This window comes from Mus caroli, unplaced genomic scaffold (genome assembly GCF_978045245.1).
Source record: "Mus caroli unplaced genomic scaffold, Mus_caroli_1 scaffold_9, whole genome shotgun sequence".
NCBI lineage: Eukaryota > Metazoa > Chordata > Mammalia > Rodentia > Muridae > Mus > Mus caroli.
Window position 1 is genome coordinate 34658497 of NW_028227264.1, and position 17383 is coordinate 34675879.

The 17383-nt window shown below is 36.6% G+C and overlaps 1 long non-coding RNA gene across 3 annotated transcripts in view; it reads right to left on the minus strand.

The window, feature by feature from the left end:
• Nucleotides 1-3553: 3553 nt before the first annotated feature.
• LOC147002617 (uncharacterized) overlaps nt 3554-17383 on the minus strand; it is a 121503-nt gene continuing 107673 nt past the window's right edge. The window contains exon 5 of one of the 3 annotated variants that reach the window (XR_015048393.1): nt 3554-3927. This is a non-coding gene — a long non-coding RNA (uncharacterized LOC147002617). Of the gene's footprint in view, nt 3931-10890; nt 10920-17383 lie in introns of those variants that run through there. The other 2 variants (XR_015048392.1, XR_015048394.1) reach the window with 2 other exon arrangements.

A 17383-nucleotide genomic window follows, 5' to 3' on the forward strand; every position in this document is an offset into this window, starting at 1 on the left:
TAAACATTTGATCTTCTGGTGTCAGGCAACCTTATTGGATGCAGGAGGGGAAAAAAAACGTTGTTTGCTTTTAAAATAGTGAACTCTTCATGATCTGTATCTGTAGGGTACCAGTGGCAATTTCTGTTTGTTCACAAATACACTCTGCTGTTAATCAAGCCAGCATTGAAGAAAGCAATGCTTGACAGGTGGGACTCAGAGCTTGAGCTTAGAGTCGACCTGCAGTTGCAGGTAATGCACATCTTCAGACTTTCCAGAACAAAAAGCAGAGCTGGGCTTTGCTAATATAACAGAGAAGGCATCAGAACAATACTAGAGCCAGAACTAGAGTCATGCCCTAGGATGATAAAACCATCCTGGCTACTATAGCTCTTCATCAGAAGCCAATTAGAGAAGGGAGTCATTTCACTGTTAGTATAATCAGGACAAAATGGAGAAACAGTACCTGAATGCCCTGTGCATGTCCCATTAGGGTAATTGGCATTTTTAGTATAATTGGCTTTTCTGTTTTTTCTTAGGTATCTCTGATGATAAGAACTCTGTTTCACTCATCCTTGTAATCTTGCTGAGTGCAGTCTTTAGGACTTAAAAAGTGCTTGATAAATGTCTTTAGGATAAAAAGAAATTCCTGGAATCTCACCAAGAGAGAATTCCTCTTACATAGGTGCTCTATGCAAGACCATTTCCAAGCGTGAGTGCTCATGCTGGCTCTCTATTTTAAGCCCTGAGGTTTTTTCTAGAAACTCTGGATAGCTCTAATAAGTACTTCATGTTCATCTGTCCTCTGTCCACTTGACTTTATCTGTCATGGCAATACTAACCATTTGCTGGAATACCTATGTTTTATACTTTGTCTTATTTTAATAAATTGGAAGCTTCTTAAAAGCAATTCCAGAGTCAAGCCTGTGAAAAGACTATGAGGATATACAAATGTTGTATACATGAGGATATACAATATAATCAGGAAGTCTAAAAGGTCACTCAGTTCCACATTTCTAATATTTTACAACACATTCAATATGCCCATTAACTAATATTTATAAATGTAACTAGAGAATGTATTTGTATTCTAATATAATGAATATATTTGTTTGAAATTATTAAATATTCTCCTGAATACATATTGTATCATTTTATGAACTCTGAGTCCAAAACACTTCTACTAAATCCATACTTGTAATCATATTGATTAACACAGTATTGTCTGAAGACAGTCTGCTAAATCAGCCATTTTTGCACATGTTGTTTTGATGGTGATATTTTAGTCTCGATTAACTTCCAAAATGTATTGAGACAACAAAATCTAGGTCTATATCATGATAGAATCATAAAAATAGTCAAATGTTAGTTTAAAAAACTTTATTTGATTTTGATACTCTTGAAGTATATTTGTCAAGGCTTAAAATTACTTATAAATAAACTTGCAGCAATGATAACCTACCAAAGTTACATTTTCAATTCCTTATAACCTTATAGGGAGAAGGGTTCAGATAAGATGTTGTTATGATAAAAGCAATTATGAGAGCAATGGGAGATGAATCAGAGAATGTGCTTGTTTTTTTTTTCCCCATATTTCATTAATCTCAGGTTTGACTGACAGTTTAAGGAACTCTGGCAATCATCTTTGTTCTTTCTTTTGAGATTTATATATCTATGCAGTACTCATTTTAGTAACCATTAGAGCTACTGAAAATGACATGCTTGATATTTTTCCAGGAATATCATGAGCTTTAAACATACTATAATTCAGTGATAATATTAATCAACAAATCCCATGTAATTAAAGAAAAGCATAATGTTTCTTATTTAGATGCCTAAATCTTCCCTTATTTTTTTTTCTCAAAAGGAAAGCTATAGCATTAAATGGGATACAACCAACAGCTACAAACTTGCATATTCAAGTCCTGCTTTTAAAAAGGAAACAGAGAAAAAGAAAACCATCCTTGTCTAGGCAGGGCTTCAATCAGACACATCTTATATTGTAGTTGAGACCAGAGTGGCAGGTTTTCATTTCAATCTCCCTTGACAAAAAAAAAAAAAAAATATATATATATATATATATATATATATATATATATATATATATATGTAGACCTACTCCTTCCCACTTGTAAACTGCAGGGGAGTGTTGGAATAGAGTTTTCCATACTTGGTAGTGGGTAACTTGCCTATGGTTTAAATGTTCCTCTCAAAAATTGCATGTGGCTGCAAACCCCTTTAGAACCTTGGGTTCTTCTCTAGCTCCTCCATTGGGGACCCTGTGTTCAGTCCAAATGGCTGTAAGCCTTCACTTCAGCCCCATAGAAGGAACAACAATAAGAACCAACCAGTACCCCCAGAGCTCCCAGGGACTTAACCACCAACCAAAGAGTATACAAGGAGGGACTCAAGGCTTCAGCTGCATATGTAGCAGAGGATGGCCTTGTGGGACATCAATGAGAGGTGGGGTCGTTGGCTTTGTGAAGGCTTGATGCCCCCTTTAGGGGAAAGCCAGAATAGGGAAGCAGGAATGAATGGGTTAGTGAGCAGGGGGAGGGGGGATGGGTAGAGAGGTCTTCAGAGGGAAAATGAGGAAAGGGGATAAAGTTTGAAATGTAAAAACAGAAAATACCTCCATCCCATAATCAGCTTCCAAACGCTGACACTATTGCATACACTAGCAAGATTTTGGTGAAAGGACCCAGATATAGCTGTCTCTTGTGAGACTATGCGGGGGCCTAGCAAACACAGAAGTGGATGCTCACAGTCAGCTATTGGATGGATCACAGGGCCCCCAATGGAGGAGCTACAGAAAGTAACCAAGGAGCTAAAGGGATCTGCAACCCTGTAGGTGGAACAACAATATAAAATAACCAGTACACCTGGGAGTTCATGTCTCTAGCTGCATATGTATCAGAAGATGACCTAGTCAGCCATCAGTGGAAAGAGAAGCCCATTGGTTGTGCAAACTTTATATGCCTCAGTACAGGGGAACGACAGAGCGAAGAAGTGGGAGTGGGTGGGTGGGGGAGTGGGTAGGGGAGTGTGTGGGGTACTTTTGGGATAGCATTGGAAATGTAAATGAAATAAATACCTAATTTTCTTTTAAAAAAGAAAATATCTAATAAAACATGGCATGTGGTCAAGTTTTTCATTTCACCTGCATAGATATGTGTGATTTACACCAAAATGATAAGTCCTTAAGAAATGAGATGGAATTCTCAGTGAAGAACACAAGTAAGTTTTTGTGTGCTTTATTGAATTGTAAATTTTGTTTCACATATTTTTAAAAAATAAAACATAGCCTAAAATTTTTAGATTACAAACCAATTCAAAATTCTTTATTTAGGATTTATATGCAATTATACATGTGGCACAACTAAATATTTAATAGAATAAATGATTAGAATAAGCATAGTCTATTTTTTTTATAAGAATCACAATAAAATGGGAAATTTGTAGCTGTCCAGTACATAGTTACCTAACTTAGTTGACTGCTTCTTTCCACGGAGAAAACTTTCCTTTTTATTTGGCTGTGATTTTTTTAAAAAAAAAAAAAAGCATAAAGAATGAAGAAGGCTGGAGGATGCACAGAAGAAAAAAAAAATCAAGCTATTGTCAACATAGCTTGTTTGGGAAAATAAACTCAATCCCTGAAGTTTCAGGGTTTCCTGTAAAGGAATTCCTGGGTTTTGCTCCTCTATCCATGAATCTTTCAGACTCAGTTATTTTTTACCTGAACTAATTCACTTATTTGTTTCAAACATTTAAGTCAACTTTCCACAACTTACCTTCCCATTATCTCTGATAGTATACAGATGCTAACATTAAGGTACTCTTCATGGTAAGATTTCCTGGAGCCAAGGCCAAGTCAATCAAGCAGATAGTAAGGGTGTAAAAGAAGCTGAACCCCAATCTGTCTGAAGAGGAGCTATTGACAGCAAATGCCTGCTAAAGAAGATAGCTAGAGTTACTGTTCTAGGAGGTTGTAGACAACATAGGGCTATTCATAGCACAATGGATGAGCATACACGCATGTGTCGATGGACACCACTATTTGCACTCAGGAAGTTATTAATAAAAAAAATTTTAAAGTGGACATGAAACTAAGAGGAAGATGTAGGGGAGACTTTGGAGGGAGAGGAGGGTGTGGCTGTGGTGTGTACTGTATAAATGTATAGAACTTGCAAAGAACAACTATTTAATATTTAATTTAATATTAACATTATTTAACAGAATATTGGTATTGGAAAATATCAGTAATTACTGATATTTTATTTTTCTAAATGTATTATGTATCAAGTAAGTAATTACAACTTAACTGGTCAATTTGTGTGTGTGTGTGCGTGTGTGTGTGTGTGTGTGTGTTTGTATTCTAAAAAAAAAAAAAAAAAAAAAAAAAAAAACACCATGTTTTTAAAATGATAAAAAAGAGAGTATTTGGTGAAATTTTAAAGCTCTTTTTCTTCCAGGAAACTTCCTCATATATATTATACTATTTCTGAATATATATGCATTTTCCTAGCTAATACAGTTGCTTAAATTGTTTGAGTAACTGTGATTTTTTTTTGTGTCTTTATTCACAAAATTTTGCTTGAATCACAATGTCTACTTACCAATACAAAACTTGTAATTGGACTATTTTTTATGCCAAATACAGATAACGTATTTTAGATATGGAAATACATTCATTAAACATAAGTACAAAAATAAAATAGCATATAATCTAGGACTGGAAAAATTATATAGAGATATGTAGTAGCTATAACACCTATTAGGAAGATTATTTTATCACTTAAATATAAAATATATTAAGTAATGAAGCCATCATTTTACAATAATCCTGTAACTGAGAAATTTATGAGCAATGCTAAAGCTGAACTAGGAAAGACCTCTTGCCTGCATCACAAAGTAAGTTTACTTGGATAATATTTAAGTTTCTCCTCTTCCTACTCAACAATTTTAACTATTCTGTTTTTTATTTGTTAAAATATGGTCATGTCAGTTCTGATTCTATTTAAAGACAGCTGATGTAGAGAATACCTTCTCCATAGAACTTCTGAGTCAGAGTGCCACACCTTTCTGACACTCAGGGATTCTATAATCTCCCCAATGCTCTCTGTTAGGACCCTTTACAGTTTCTACTTAAACTCCAACCTACAGTGCTTATGAGATCAGAAAAAACAAAGCTTGTAGAAACTCAAAAAAATGAAAAAAAAAGACGTTTCTATTATCCTCAACTAAAAAAAAAAAAGCACCCAAGTCTCTATAATTGATTTTTTTGCTAGTTGAAATACAGGTTGCTAACATTTAAACATTATTTAGAAAAGCAGATCACTGCCAATGGGGAATGCATGTAATCCCAGCATACAGGAGTGAACAGCAAAGTACCATGAATTAAAAGTCAGTCTTTGGGTATTTTGTTCTCTCTTCTAAGAAGGACTGAAGTATCCACACTTTGGTCTTCCTTCTTGAGTTTCATGTGTTTTGTGAATTGTATCTTGGGTATTCTGAGCTTCTGGTCTAATATCCACTTATCAATGAGTGCATATCATGTGTGTTCTTTTGTGATTGGGTTACCTCACTCAGGATGGTATCCTCCAGATTCATCCATTTGTCTAAGAATTTCATAAATTGTTATTAAAAGCTGCAAGAGGCCCTTGGTCTTGTGAAGGCTCTATGTCCCAGTACAGGGGACTGCCAGGGCCAGGAAGAGGGGGTGGATTGCTGAGCATGGGGAGGGAGAAGGGATAGGGGTTTTTGGAGGGGAAACTAGAAAAGGGGATAACATTTAAAATGTAAATAAAGAAAATATCTAATTTTTTTTTAAAAAGCCAGACTCTGTCTCAATTAACATAATGAAAAAATAGGTTAACATCTCAAAATATTAATAAAACATTCATAGAGTGGCCTATTGATGACCAATGGCCAATGTAAACGCCATCTCTTACCACTAATCCTAGAATAAACTGAAGTACCTGAAGGGTACAATGTATTTTCCCCCCAGATACCCAGTATTCATCCACTAGCCTAGGCAGTCATAACTGTGATTTTTTTTTCTGTAAGCCTCAATAAAATAAACCTTTGCTGGTGTACAGTTTTCAAGTACCCTGCCAAGTTTCATGCTCTGGCTAGTACATTTCCTCCTCTCTGTTTTGTATTCCATATTGTTTAATGTCCTAAAAGACACTATATTTGACAAACTGCATTCCTCACACTAGCTATTTTATTAACTTCTTTTTTCTTGTCCAACTCTATTTTGGAGAGTATTATTTGAACAGTGTGTATTATACCACTATTGGAAGAGTTATATACATTCAAGATTATGACTCATGTAAATTTAGTAAAACTCTAGAAAATAACCGTGGCATAAGTTGCTGATATGAACCAATGCTCACTTAATCACTGAATGATGTGCTCCAAGGTGCAAAGCTGAGCTTTGGTTTTGTTTTAATGATGCTGACACATGTGGAAAGAACCTGAGCCTTGAGTATCCCAGGCAAGCACTGGATCTCCAGCACTATATATCGCTTAGACACATTTTTGTTGTATTGCCAAGATTCAGCTCAAACTTCTGAACTCAAGCAATCCTCCCTAGTAGCTGCTATTACAGTCATCCAATCCATGGTCAGTGAACCGAATTATTGACATCCTCAGCTACTAGTCCAGTTAAATCATTTTCTGAAAACTCATCAAGTTGAAGTGCATCCACTGATGAGATCTGTTGTACAGAAATGTCCCTCTTTTGGTTGACAGATAAATCAGTCATGGCTTAGGACATCTAGAGCATGGAGATGCTGATACCTAACCTTTACTTCTGATGCCTTCATGTGCTCTAAACTCACCTAGGGCTCTGTTGAACATATCCATAGTTCTGGGCTCATACTGTAGGGAATCTGAATTGACAAGGTGGGAACTTGAAATCTGCTTCTTTGAAGAGATTCTGCTGGTTCTGATGAGTGGTTTTCATGTCACACAGCAGTCAATCAAATCACTACTTAAACTTCTGCATTAATATTTCACAAGTTGGTGCTATTTAACATCAAACCAACTATTTGAATCAATAATACATCAGAAATGTATATAAAACTGACTTGTTTTATAAATTTAGCTGAATATACCCTTTAGTGCAGCATGTGATAAATAGTCTCAGTATTTTGTTATTATTCAACATATGTTAAAGGAAAATTTTCAATTATTCCCTTGGAAATACATGATGTATTTTTTTTAAAAAAAAACTAAATACTTAAGATTCATTGTTTTAAAAAATAGAACTGTGAAAAAAATTAAAACTGAAATCAAAGAACATTCTTCAGTTGTTATATTTGTACATACTTGTGTGTGTTTTTTTTTTCATATTTTTAATGAGAAGAAAGAGGTAAAAAAGTTCAACCTTTTAATTTTAAAATTATTAAGGGTTCCAGTTAATGGCACACTCATTAAAGAAAACTCTGTGAGTTGCTTAATATAGTTTAATGGCACCAAGTTGTATCATAAAACAATGGACTAAGACTATTTTAAAAACTATCTGGCCTTCAAAAAAGGAATTTTACATGTCTAAATAGATGACAAAACAGAGTTTCAGTAAGAACTTGGAAAATTTCTATGCATAATATCTAAGCACCCATGCAGTATGAGCATAGTGAGGTCAGCTAACATACAAAGAGTGTTCTGATTTGTGTCTTTAGATAAAATTGTCCAGAGCAGTATAATCAGGATTTATATTTGTACTATTAAGTTATTTTAATTTTAAAACAAATAGCATTTGATTCACACAGAGTTTGGTTCACTCCTTCTGCAACTGAGCTCTGTGAGCCCATCCCAGTCATAGAGAACAGGCACACCTGCCTGTGGTCGAAGTTCTCGTTGACCTTGGGAACACAGCAGTTTCAACGCAATCGTCTCACTGAGGAAGGAGGAAACCATATGTGAACGTACATTAACCGCTCTTAGCCCACATCATGATGATCATACCCTTGGCTCTGGTTTGGAGTCTGAGCTGAGGAATTTGGCCTGAGCTTCCACATACTTAGCCAGGACAGACTGATAAAGAGGTGCAACATTAGCTTAATCAGCTGCTCTACGTTTCCAAATTCCCCCCAATATGTTCCTCATGAGTTTGCTTCCAGTTGATAGAGAGAATGAACTCATTCCCAGTTTTAGTTTATTTTTCTAAAATTGGTTTCCCATGTGTTACGGAGGATTGAACTCAGAAAATATAACTAACAACAACCACCCATACATAACCCATATATATGAGACTATATTTACTGCCTGGAATAAGATGAAAATTTTTGTACTTTATTTCTTAAATTCACAGCAGTTCTCCATATCTGGCTATTTTCATTACCATTACTATACACATAAGATGCTACGGTCCAAAAAAACTCAGCAGTTCACGTAATGCTGGAATCATCACAAGATAGAGATAAGATAATGAAGGTCTTCCTGACCTCCTACCTCCCTCGGTTGTCTGTTTCCATTCTTTCTGATGGCCCTCAGGGTTTCAGTCCTTTATCCTCACCCAATACCAGAGCAGGTTCCCCTCTGCCCCTCACCATCCACTTTCCCTCCCAGGTCCCTCCTTCCCTACCCACTGGTGATTGCTTTCTTCTCCCTCCCAAGTGGAACTGAGGAGTCCTAACTTGGGCCCTTCAGCTTGTTGACCTTTTTAAGTTCTGTGGACTGTATCTTGGGTATTCTGTACTTTGGGAGGGCCTAATAACCACTTATCAGTAAGTACATACCAGGTATGTCCTTTTGAGTCCGAATTACCTTACTCAGGATGACATTTTTAGTTCGATTAATTTGCCTGCAAAACTCAGGATGTCCCCATTCTTAATAGCTGAGTAGTATTCCATTGTGTAAATGAACCAAATGTCTGACAGTATGCAGAGGGAACTAATAGAGCCCACCTGCAGCAGGAAGACAGGGCATCAAGTGAGGGAGGGGGTTGCCATCTCACAGTCAAAACTCTGGCCCATAATTGTTCCTATCTGAAAGAATTTCAGGGATGGAAATGGAGAGGTGCCTTAGGAAAAGATCCATCGACAGGCCTAAAGTGGGATCCAGCTTTGGGATCCAAAGTGAGGTGCCAAGCAAGGCCTGACACTATTACTGAAGCTATGGAATGCTCACAAAAAAGGATTTATCATGACTTCCCTTCAAAAGATACAACAAGCAGCTGAAAGAGTCAGATGTAGATATTTGCACCCAACCAATGGACAGAAGCTGCTGACCCCAGTGGTTGAATTAGGGAAGGCTGAAAGAAGCTGAGGAGGAGGACCAGCAGCCTCAATTAACCTGTACCCCCGAGATCTCTCCAACACTGGACCACCCACCAGGCAGCATATACTAGTTAATGTGAGGCCCCCAAGACATACAGCAGAGAACCTGCCAAGTCTGGGTTCAGTCAGAGAAGATATACCTAATAAAGAGACAGGAGGCCCCAGGGAGTTTAGAGTGGGGTAGGAGTGGGGAGTGGGGACATTCTCATGGAGATGGAGGTGGGTGGGGAAGAGGTATGTGATGTGGACCAGTCAGAGGGTGGATAGGCGGGGAGCAGGAATAAAATTTGGAATGTAAAATAAATAAATAAATAAATAAAATGTTTAAAAAGAAATAACAATGATCTAGGAGTAGTGTTTCATAGTTTTTACCTTTTATATTTTATATTTTTAAAAGTAGTCAGTTAATTGTTCTGCGTTAAAACACTTGTCTAGCATATATGACAGCTTGGCTTCAATATCTAGCACCAAAAGAATCTAATATAGCATGCAGGCAACATTTATATAGTTTTACCTGTACGTTGTTTTTAGTGGTTTACCTGTATGAACTCATTCTGTATAGAAAGTATAATTTTAACTACATCAGCACCATGTGTCAGTGTCATCATTATCATCATTGCCACTACAGGTAGAGATGCTGAGGAATATATAAAGTTGAAAGCTGATAAATGAAGGACCAATGACTTAACACAAGTAAGTCATTTCAAAATTGGCAAGCTTAATCAGAATGGTATAGAAACACTAAATAGGTTCCAACTAGCCATTTTTAGCTATTAAAACAAATGAAACTCCATGCTCCTAATACTATAACATGAAATAACATCAATGTAATTTCATTTTATAAAAACTAACACCCCAATTATACCTGCAACAAACAGGGAAGGGATACCCACTAGACATCAGAAGTCCTTACCTGTATACGAATTCTGAGTCTTTTATAAAACATAAAGGTAAGAGTTTAGACTCCTGAGCAGACCTAAATGGCACAGAATAATCAGCAAGTGTCAACCATGATGGGGGTGGAGGTGACACTAAGCACAGTGTTCATTATGCTGACTCTTCTAGATTTGACCTTACAGCTAGAATGAAGCAAGATAAATGTAATCTGATCAAAAATAAGTGTCATGAGGTGGTATGCCACATTGTAAATCCTCCATAACATAATATAATGGAGTACTAAATTCTCTTAGACTAAATTTGCTGTATGTTCAGTTCTAATGAGTTTATCTCATTTGAGGCAGAAAAAGTTGGAGATCAGTGTTTTTGATGAGAGTGGGCCACAGTGCTGCTGAGTTCTGATTTGCTCTGCAAAGTCACAAGGTTTGTTACCAAACACCAAAACTGCTAAAAGAAAGAGATTTATACATCTTCAGAAGAAAGGATCTTGGAGTGTTGATTTATTTAATAAACAGACTAATGTTTCTGCAGTACTCAGGCTGTTTAAAGTGGAGAATCAGCATGAGCTTTCTCCTCCCTCAGACCATCCTTTCAACTTCTCAAAGGAGCTCAGCCCTGGACAATTACAGGGTTGCCATCCCAGCAGCTGTCCCTGTTGCTTGGTAGTGATCTTCTGTGTGGACTCCAGAGGGACATGCCAGAGCAAGTTAACATTAGGTCTGCATGTTGTCTTCTGAAATACATAGGTTTATGGTACTATAAAAAAAAGTAAAATACCTGTTTTTTTTTTCTTAGAAATCTTAGGTTTACCATTGCTGTTATGTGATTAACCACTCCTATTCTGATATAAATAATTTGTATAAAATTAACGAAGCACACAAAGAAGAAATACTTCAAATCAATAAATAGAAAAAATGAAATTGATAAACTGTACACATTTAAAATGAATGAATCATCTTCTTAGGTCAAACATGTGACATAGTTTAAGACTTGTAATATCTTATTTAGGCGTTAGAAGGTAATCAGTTGACTATTAAAACAAAATTCTCTTGGTCTCCTTTTTACAACTATCTACTTAAGATCCAGAATCTATTTTCCTGAATTTGCCTACTTACTAAATTCAAGAAATGATTTCCCATTAAATGTCTTTAAAATTCAAAATACATAATATTCAAGAATTATGTATTAATTATGACGACTTTCAAAAGTTAGTTTCAGAACCTACATCATTTTTCCTTTTGGAATAAAAATTCTGCAACTTAGGTGGCATGGCACCATTGAAAACAGCCTGCCATATGCTTTTGATTTCACTGAGAGACATGCCATCTGCTGCCACATTAAATAATGATTCAAAAAATATTTGAAGCAAGAATGGCAGAAGAATACGGCCAAATGCAAGACTTGTGCCCACCAGCCACGGTCTGGTATATGTCCTCAGTAGGAGTGTTGATTCTCTCTAGTAATAAAGTTGAATCCAGAAAGAACTAAGTGAAGTTTCCCTTTATTGTGGGTTATGAACTGAACACAGTGCCATTCACCCAGCATGGTTATTGATACAGATTTATAAAAAAATCTTTGACATAAAAGTGAAAACCAAATATATCAATAGTGAGTCTATTTATATTTTAAAGGAGTTTTGGCCCAGCAACTGGGATTAAGACAAAGAAAAAATTTATGCAGTTAATTTATTTTTAAAAATCTACTAAATTCATGGAATTTGAAGACAAAAGAACATAGTTAGAAATAAGACTTCAAAGATCATATTTTGCTGGAGAAAATAAATGAATAAATTTTTTTACTATATTCTATCAGGTGCTAAATCACACAAGTGTGTATTTTAACTACACATAATAAATCCCTTAAGATTCCCAGAGAACAGAGGTAATTTTTCTAAGAAGCTTAAAACGAGAAATCTATCTCAAGTCCATCCAGACAATGACTTTACAGTATTTTTGCCAAAAAGAAAAAGGAGCAGAATGAAATGTTCATTTCCAAGGAAATGTTTAACAAGTAGCTACATGATTCCTTCGTTTTGTTTACTTGAAAGGAGAAATATGTCTATCTATTGTGCCAAATTTTGACAGAGACAACACCAATATGAACAAGGCTACTTGAGTTTGGCCAAAATCTTTCTCGTAAAATAGAAATAAAAGAATCAAGCACTGAACTGCAAGCTTGGCTTGAGAATGAGATGTCATGCTGTTTCACAATTTTATAACAATACTCTTGAAATATTTAAAACCAGATAACCAAAGGACAATCTTCTTCCAGGTAATAAAATCATCACATTTCTTTTAAAAATTAAAACTTAACAATAAAATTGAAAACTACAACCTAATGTAAGCCCATAGTACTAAAATTCTACTCCCCAAAATACCAGTTTTATTTATCAAGTTTCTATGTTTGCTTCAGTCTACAAAGTTTATGAAGCCAGTTTTTGAAAATTACTTAACAGGCAACTGAATAAAAACATTATAACAATTATTAACAATGAATATATGTATTTATACTATGCTTTTATCTGGTTTATAAACAAAATGCTCATTTTACATATAAGGAAACTAAAGCTTGGTAGGATAACTACCTACCTAAAACCAGATCATTAGTTTTTATCATAATCAAAGTGAGTCTTAAGATACTATGTTGGGAGGAGCTGGAGAGATAGCTTTAGGGTTAAGAGCACTGGCTGCTCTTTCTTTTATTATTTTATTTTATTTTTAATTTATATTTTATGGATTTATATTTCTAATGTTAACCCCTTTCCCAAATACCCCTCCAGAAAACCCATATCCCATCCTCCCTCACCCTTCTTCTAAGAAGGTGCTCCCCTCCCCACCCACCCACTCCTGCCTCCATGCCCTGGCATCCCCCTACACTGGAGCACCAAGCCTTCACAGGACTAAGGGTCACTCCTCCCATGGATGCCCTAAAAGGCCATCTCCTACTAAATATGCTGCTGGAGCCATAGGTCCCTCCACGTGTACTCTTTAGTTGGTGGTTTAGTCCCTGGGACTTCTGGGGGGTTCGGTTGATTGATATTGTTGTACTTCCTATAGGTTGCAAACCCCTTCAGCTCATTAAGTCCTTTCTCTAACTCCTCCATTGGGGACCCTCTGCTCAGTCCAATGGTTGGCTACAAGCATTCACCTGTATTTCTCAGGCTCTGGCAAAAACCTCTCTGGAAACAACTATATCAGGCTCCTATCAGCAAGCACTTCTTGGCATCCTCAATAGTGTCTGGGTTTGGATCCCAAGATGGGGCAGTCTCTGCATGGCCTTTCCTTCAGTCTCTGTTTTACACTTTGTCTCCTATTTCCTGCCTTGAGTATTTTGTTTCCCTTTCTAAGAAGGACAGAAGCATCTACACTTTGGTCTACCTTTTTCTTGAGCTTGAAGTCTGTGAATTGTAACTTGGGTATTCCAAGCTTTGGGCTACTATACACTTAACAATGAGTGCATCCCATGTGTGTTCTTTTGTGATTGGCTTATCTCACTCAGGATTATATTTTCTAGTTCCATCCATTTGTCGAAGAATTTCATGAAGTCATTGTTTTTGATAGCTGAGTAGTAATCCATTGTATAAATATATCACATTCTCTGTATCTAATTCCTCTGTTGAAGGACATCTGGGCTCTTCCCAGCTTCTGGCGATTATAACTAAGGTTTCTATGATCATAGTGGACAATGTTTCCTTGTAATACATTGGAGCATATTTTTAATATATGCCCAGGAGTGGTATAGCTGGATCCGCAGGTCATACTATATCCAATTATTAGAGGAACTGCCAGACTGATTTCCATAGTGGTTGTACCAGCTTGCAATTTCAACAAGAATGGAGGAGTGTTTCTCTTTCTCCACATCCTCTCCAGCATCTGCTGTCAACAGAGTTTTTGATCTTAGCCATTCTGACTGGTGTGAGGTGGAATCTCAGGGTTGTTTTGATTTTCATTTCCCTGATTACTAAGTATGCTGATAATTTCTTTAGATGCTTCTCAGTCATTCAGTATTTCTCAGTTGAGAATTCTTTTTTTATCTCTGTACCTCATTTTTAATAGGGTTATTTGGTTTTCTCAAGTCTACCTTCTTGAGTTCTTTGTATATATTGGATATTAACCTTCTATCAGATGTAGGATTGATAAAGATCTTTTCCCAATATGTTGGTTGCCATTTTGCTCTATTGACAGGGTCCTTTGCTTTAGTCTCCCATAAACCTGAAGCAGGCTAAGCCAGAATTTGACTTTGCTGCCACTAAGAAGATTATCTAGGGTGGAGCCTTCCTCCCTAGATCACTCTATTGTTCAGCTACTGCCACTGTTCCTCTTCAAGATACTGTTACCTGCTGAGAGCCCCCCCCCCCCCCAGGCTATTCTGGAAACTACACCCTATCCTGCATGTCATCAACTGCAGCTGGTTCCAGGCTCCAAGGATGAATTGGTGGAATGGACTTTCTCCCCTTTTCTTTATAAAGAGTGTTCCCTGACATTAAAGTTGAACCTTGAACAGACTAGCATGTCTGAGTTCCATTATTTCTCAACCTGCCTAGGCTCCCTCTTTTCTTCCAGATTCCAAGATGCCTTCCAGGCTCAAACCCGGACATGTGAGCCGCTGGCTGGCCTCAACCTTATAGATACTTTACATTTTATAATGTCCATGTGTACATTTTTTATCTTAGAGCATAAGCTATTGGTGTTCTGTTCAGGTAAATTCCCCCTGTGTTCATGTGTTTGAGGCTCTTCCTGACTTTCTCTTCTATTAGTTTCAGTGTATCTGGTTTTATTTGGAGGTCCTTGATCCACTTGTACTTGAGCTTTGTACAGGGAGATAAGAATGGATCAATTTGCATTCTGCTGACCTCCAGATGAACCAGCACCATTTGTTGAAAATTATGTCTTTTTTTTTTTTTTTTTTTTTTGACAGGATGATTTTAGTTCCCTTGTCAAATATCAAGTGACCATAGGTGTGTGAGATCATTTTTGGGTCTTCAACTCTATACCATTGACCCACCTGCCTGTCTGTATACCAATACTATGCAGTTTTAATCACAATTGCTCTGTAATGCAGCTTGAGGTCAGGGAGAGTGATTCCCACAGAAGTTCATTTATTGTTGACAATAGTTTTTGCTATCCTGTGTTTTTTGTTATTCCAAATGAATTTGAGAATTGCTTTTTCTAACTCAGTGAAGAATTGAGTTGGAATTTTGATGTGGATTACATTGAATCTGTATATTCCTTTTGACAAAATGGCCATTTTTACTACATTAATCCCGTCAATCCATGAGTCTAGGAGATCTTTCCAACTTCTGAGATCTTCTTCGATTTCTTTCTTCAGAGACATAAAGTTCTTATTGTATAGATCTTTTACTTGCTTGGTGAGATTCACACCAAGGTATTTTATATTATTTTCTCACTTAATATATTCTTATTATGCTCCCCCCAACTTTACTCCCCTCTGTTTCTACCTGCTTTTCCTTCCATTTGGATCCATCTCCTTTCTGCCTTTCATTCAGAAAATAATCAGGCTTCTATGAGATAAGAATGAAATAAAGTATAAGATAAAACAAAAACTTACACATCTAAATTGGAAAAAGCAAGCAAAGAGAAGTTAAAGGGTTCAAGAGAAGGCACAAGAAATAAATAACTACTCATTCACACAATAAGGAATATCATAAAAACAATAAACAGAAAAAAATGTGTGTATGTGTATGTATATATATATATATATATATATATATATATATGCTGTAGGAAAGGAATAGGGGAGGAGAGAGATAATAAAAATTTAAATTAAGGTAATTTTGAAAACAGGGGGTAATTCAACACTGAAACAAAAATCCTCTAAAGGTGCCATGAATTTTTTTCTGCTGGCGCTTACTGTTGAATATTCAGCCTACTCTTTTCTTTTTTTTTTTTTTTAAGTTTGTTAGGTTTCTTTCTTTTTTTTAACTTATTTTTATTATATGTAAGTACACTGTCTTCAGATACTCCAGAAGAGGGAGTCAGATCTCATTATGGATGGTGAACCACCATGTGGTTGCTGGGATTTGAACTTTGGACCTTCGGAAGAGCAGTCAGGTGCTCTTACCCACTGAGCCATCTCACCAGCCCTTTGTTAGATTTCTTTATTTCTTTTTTTCTTTTTTTTTATTAGATATTTTCTTTATTTACATTTCAAATGCTATTCCCATTCCTAGTTTCCCTCCTGAAAAGCCCCTATCTTCTCCCCACTCCCCCTGTTCCCCAACCCACTCACTCCTGCTTCCTGGCCTGGATGCAGCCTACTCTTAAGACTACTTTGTTTGTCCAGTGAGCCTTCCTTAAAGGAATTCTTTCATTTACAAGTGGTTATCAATTGGTTATAGTTTCTAGGCTAAAGATGGGGTTGTGTCTACTGCTTTCTGTTCTAGGATCCCATCCATTATGGATCAATGCAGGCCCTGTGCATGCTACCTCAGTCTCTCTCTCAATCATGCTGATTTAAAAGACCTTGTTTCATTTATGTCTCCCTATTCCCACTGGATCTTACGCTACTTATGCCTCATCTTCTACAGGGTTCAGTGAACCCTGGTAGAAGGTATTACATGGAAAAACCTCAATGAAGGATGGGTGTCCAGGGCCTCTCACTCTCTATACAATATCGGTGGTTTCTGATGCAGGAGAAGGCTTGTCTGATGGTGGCTGAACAAGGTGCTAATTTATGAATATAGCAAAATGTTATTAGAAGATATTTTTTCTTTTGCTCTGCTTTCTAGAAAAGTGGTATTTGGTTTTACTCTAGGCTTTTATGCTATCTAGTCTCTGAGTCTTGGTTAACCAAGGAATGTCCGTTGCAGGGTCCATCTCAAGAAGTGGTCAAATCAAATATTGGTTGGTTATTTGAACAAGCATTGTGCCACCATTACCCTACCATATATTGCAAGTATTGCACCATTGTAAAGATAGGGTTTGTGGATGGCTAGGTGTTTATTTACTTATTTTGATAGAGTATAGAGTACCAGCAGGAATACAGTCGCGAGAGATCTATGTAAGTATCAGATCATCTTCAAGTTCAATGAACTGTATAAGTATTGTCTTCATCAGTGGGGCTCTGTTGTCAGTTTGTGGAGAGCAACCTATGTTTTTGGCAATGACCTGACATTTGGGGAGATTTCTGTGGTTCCCCATTAGCCAAAAACTCAATTAGATGTAACTCAACTTCAGTATCCAGTATCCAGTATCCTTTGG